The sequence below is a fragment of the Lepidochelys kempii genome, chromosome 2, assembly GCF_965140285.1.
Source record: "Lepidochelys kempii isolate rLepKem1 chromosome 2, rLepKem1.hap1, whole genome shotgun sequence".
Lineage (NCBI taxonomy): Eukaryota > Metazoa > Chordata > Testudines > Cheloniidae > Lepidochelys > Lepidochelys kempii.
The window spans coordinates 75,243,137-75,248,586 of record NC_136381.1 but is presented as its reverse complement, the minus strand read 5'-3'; positions in this window follow the sequence as shown (position 1 = coordinate 75,248,586).

Below are 5,450 nucleotides of genomic sequence, written 5' to 3'. Positions count from 1 at the left end.
CCTTTTAGGATGACAGTCTGTGTGAGCCTTGGAATTCAGGAGCGTTTGGGTGGGATGGCATCAGCTGTAACATGTGGCACATTCCTCTGCGGAGGGTTAGCATCACCAAGACTGTGGAGAAGTCTCCAGGCTTTTCTGCTTGACTGGGTGAAATCTATGCTCTGCATTGTTATTATACCTCACTCTTGTCTCATGAAGTTCAGTGATTCCAGGAATGTGATTGCAGCAGCCGGGTTACCTGTTGTCCTGTACTCTTTAGGAGTGCCTCACTCTCTGCCAAGGACCGAGTGTAGGCTTTCCTGTAGCCACAGTAGATGTCCCTTTTCACAGCCACTTTAAGGAGGTTGATAAAGTTGTCATAACTGGCTATGTTCGCAGGTATTCGCTAAATCACTTTTTCTGTGGTTTCCATGTGTCCATTCCAGTCAGCCTTCCTAATGTCCCAATGCAGGTTCAGTAGTGATGTGATGAGGAGGAACTTGGAGACCAGTGTGTATGACAACAGGGTGGTGGTAACTATGCAGAAAATCACCAAGGACAGTTTCTTCTGCCACTAGGGGCCGTGAGTTCTGGTCACAGGACATGCAGCACAAGTCCAGCAAATAGTCTTCTCCATCTTGTGGAATGGAAAGTTCCTGGCTGCTTAGAATCAAACAGGTTCTTGTCTGTTCAGAGTTTATAAATAAGGAAGGTAAGAAATCATCCTCCTTATTTCATTTAAGGCCAGATTGTGGGGCGGGGGGGTTTGTTTACTTGAATGATCTGACTGAAATCAGTGGGATTATTCATGGTGTAAGTGCTCACCAACAATATGACTATTTAAAAAAAAATCCAACTATTTTTCTTGACTAAAGTAGGTGGAAGAATACGAAGACCAAAAGGAGTGATCAGTATCACAGTAGATAAACAGATGTGGCTCGGATCATAATTCTCAATCAGTCATGCTCTAGAGTAGAGCCAATAAATCACTGTTGTAACCAACTGGATATCTACATTCAGGTAATAATAATACTAACCAGCATTTCCCTGCATGATTATTAGGGAGGCACAGCTGTGTCTTATCTTTGCCTTGCTATTTTTATCCATTGTTTCCATGTAATTGTGCACAAAACTTTAACCCATCTGCTTGTTCTTTCTGTTATCCCTAACCCTATGGGCCCTGTCTGTCTATTTCTGTCCCTTTCCTCACAAGATAAAGATAAATACATCATATAATACTGCACTGCAGCTGTCACTTGACTTTGTAGATTCCTGGACATTTCCTTATGCTATTCAGTCTGTTCTAGTAACATCTAAAAGCTATTCCATAGGGAAAATAACCTTTCCGTGTACGTGACTGTGTATGTCTTATATCACACACTTGGCATTAATGTCTAACAAGAAAAATTCTAATGATTGGTACATCAAACTTCACAATCCAATTTCTCCCCTCGTGTCCAGCTAACTGTTTCCATCAAGCGCAATCCTTTGGCAAAATTATATCCACTTTATTCAGTTCCTTAACTAGTTCTGCTTTAAGGTTGTATACCTTTGATACTCCACTCTCACGTCTCACTCTTCTTCACTTGCTTTTGCAGTTCCAATGTTTCAAGCTTCTACTGCAAGAATTATATTTCTATCAAATAATGTTTGACTAGCCAAGATCATTTAAACCTAAATGTTCAAGTGTTCAGCTGAGCATAGTCAGATTGTAAAGACTCTATTTTAAAGTTCCAAATTTACTCTGTATAATCTCTCTCAATCTGCATTTAAAGATACTGAACTGTATTGAGTAGAAAAACATGCCAATGTACTTACATGGATATTTCAAAACAACTCATGAGTCATGTCTTAGTACAGCGGCCAGTACGAAGGAACTGGAACACTGATCTGATCTTTCAGCTCTATGGCAATACAAATACGCTAATATTTATAAATATTTTTAAGCGTATACCCTGTCATCAAACTTTGCATTCTTTTTGCAGAGGAAGATGTAAAATCAAGGACAAATGAAGCGTGTTGGGAATAAGGCTTTAAATTTATTGATGTTTACGTGTAGACAGTTGCTTTAAAAGAATGCTCAAATGGTGCTTTGAAATAGATTACTTTCTTATATCCTGGTTTGTCTTTAAAGTATAGGCTTTAAAAAATTGACCTACCTTGAAAATTGTTCAGTTTTTTTTAGATTTCGATAAGTTCAAAATTAAAATAGATCAACCCCATAAACATTGGCAGAATATACAATTCCTCTTAAACAAAGGTTTTGTGAATTGCCAAACCACCTTTGTAGTGCCCCTATTTAACAAGGAATTTCAGAGTGGATAAAAATTTACTTTAAAACATCAGATTTTTAAAAATTTAAATATCCTTTTTCTTTTTAAAAATAAACCTATTTAAAATTTAATTTGAAATTATAACAATCTGTGTTATGGCCTAAACTTACTATAACCTATTGAAATCATTTAATTTAAATTTAAAAATTAATATTCAGCAGTACATGGTTGCTGCTGAACTTTAATTAAAAGTCAACGCACTGAACTGGTAGAAGTCATGGCTAAGCACCTGGAACCAGAGTTTGTTGAAGTGCATGTTAAATCAACTTTTGACAGCAGTAAACTCTTCTTCAGGTGCAGAGAGTATATTTTCTTCTTTTCACTTTATTCAGCTAGCTCCGTTCAATGCCTCGCTCATTCAGTTAAGAAACTGATTGGGAGCTGACACAGCAGAAAAACTTGTTTTCCTCTCACAGTCTGTGAATAAAAACTAGATGTGAGAGGATGGCATCTATTAGTTCTAAAATCTTGAAGGACATGGTGACCAGAAACACTCCATTCAATTAGTAATTAAAGATAATACTTCAATTGTTTAACAGATCAGTTAGTTTAAAATGCAAAACATGTTTTGAAAAACTTTTTCGTATGTATTCAGCATACTTAAGATAGTTTTTATTTAACTATTTTTTGCATGCTGTCTGCACATTTTTAATTGCATTCCAATTTTCATCCAAATAGATCTTTTACAAATCACAAACAAAAAAATTAATTCAGTAAATAAAGGCATCTGCCATTTTCTAACTTAACAGAGAAATGTAAAAATTATGAATCTGAATAAATTTACTTAAACAATTATATAGCATAACATACACATGGATAAATATAGGACTGGTTCACACATACAATTTAGGTCAACATAGTTGCAACACTCAGGAGTGTGAGAAGTCCACATCCCTGTGTGCCATAGCTATGCCAACCTAGCCCCCAGAGTACATGCAGCTAAGTTAACGGAAGAATGTTTCTGTCAACCCAGCTACCATCGCTTGGAGAGGTGGAGTTTCTACAGTGATGGGAAAAACCCTTTCTGTCGCCCTAGTCTGCATCTACACTACGGAGTTATGGTGGCTACGGTACATAGCTTTGCTGCTATAGAACCTGTAGTGTAGACATGGCCATGTCTACATCATCCTGGTTAGCAAAAAGAAGTACCAAATTTAGTGTAAAGGCTATGTTTAGTTGCAAATCAAGCTGAGGACTGACTGGCTAAGCAGCAGTTCTGCAGAAAAGGACCTGGGGATTACAGTGGACAAGAAGCTGGATGTGAGTCAGCAGTTGCCAAGAAGACCAACAGCATATTGGGCTGTATTAGTAGGAGCATTGCCAGCAGATCAAGGGAAGTGATTATTCCCCTCTATTCGGCACTGGTGAGGCTACACCTGGAGTATTGTGTCCAGTTTTGGTCCCCCCACTACAGAAGGGATGTGGACAAATTGGAGAGAGTCCAGCGGAGGGTAATGAAAATGATTATGGAGTTGGGACACATGACTTATGAGGAGAGGCTGAGGGAACTGGGCTTGTTTAGTCTGCAGAAGAGAAGAGTGTGGGGGGGTGCGGATTTGATAGCAGCCTTCAACTACCTAAAGGAGGATTCCAAAGAGGATGGAGCTCGGCATTCTCAGTGGTGGCAGATGACCAAACAAGGAGCAATGGTCTCAAGTTGCAGTGGGGGAGGTCTAGGTTGGATATTAGGAAACATTGTTTCATTAGGAAGGTGGTAAAGCACTAGAATGGGTTACCTAGGGAGGTGGTGGAATCTCCGCTCTCAGAGGTTTTTAAGGCCTGGCTTGACAAAACCTTGGCTGGAATGATTTAGTTGGTGTTAGTCCTGCTGTGAGTAGGGGATTGGACTAGATGACCTCCTGAGGTCTCTTCCAGCCCTAATATTCTATTATTCTATTCTATGATTCTGTGTTTTAATGGTTACCAACCAATGAGAATCAACTCTTCCTTAAGAAAATAATGAAAAAGTACAAATGCCAAATGAGATTAAAATCAGTTATTTAAATCAAGGTTTCCTGCTTGCTGATTTAAATCCTGATTAAAATCTGATTAAAATTGCTTTGATTTAAATCAGTCCACCTTGAGGAATTTTAAGGCAAAAATCACAATAAACCTAAAATGAAAGTACTCTTTTTAGTATAGACAGAGCAAAATATAGAAAAGTGATCTCGAACAGAGGTGAATAACTCATTTTGTCTAAACTAATTATCTTTCTAGACGTTTCTAATGTATCTAACACCTTGGTATCTGAGCAAGGTTTGAGATATATTCCCCACATCCTCAACGCTTAGCCACAAATTTATCCAAAACAAACCAACAAAAACCCACACTTTTTGGAGATTTTTTTTTTTTGTGTCTGACCAAAATTTGCTCTTTAACCTATGCTTTTCTAAGAGCAACCTGACACTGACCCTTACCTTGAAATGGAGAAATAATACAGATTGTAAGTACTGTTGGAGACTGTTCAATCCTGGCTACTGCTCATTTCTCTTGTGCCATACATGCACTGTTTTAAAGATAATTTTTCTCTTAAGTTCAGAGGTATTTTGAAACAAGGAAGACAAGTTTTAAACATCAAAGGACAGTTGTCTGGCCCTTACTCTGTTGCTGCTTTTCTGGTTCCATGCCACAAAGGGGCCACAGGGCTGTTTTAAGGCAGCTGGGCATTCCCCTTGTGTAGGGGACTGCATGGGAGATGTTGCCCTCTCCAGCACTGGTGGGGGATGTGTATGGACCCTTCCACCATTGGAGGGTGTGGGTGGGTATCTGCCTGTCTCTCAGGGGCAGGAGTGGGGGAATGACCAGAGTGCTCCAGCAATTCGTACTGGGGTAACAGTATCTAGGGCCCTGTTACACACCAGCATGTGTTAGATGAGCAATCTCAGGGCTACAGCTTTTGCTGGGGGCAGAAGTGGCTTCAGCTTATCCAGGGCTGAGGAAGCACGAAAACCACCTTTGCCATCCTTCCCACCCCTATCAGGAGTGCAAGAGAGATGACAGAAAGAAAGGTGTTTATTTAAATCTTACCACTTAATTGTGAAGATTGAGACCGGGTTTACATAGGAAATGATTTCATAGTTCATATGCTTTTAAAAGTATAAACATACACAAGTCCACAGTCAGAGTGTTTTGCCTGTT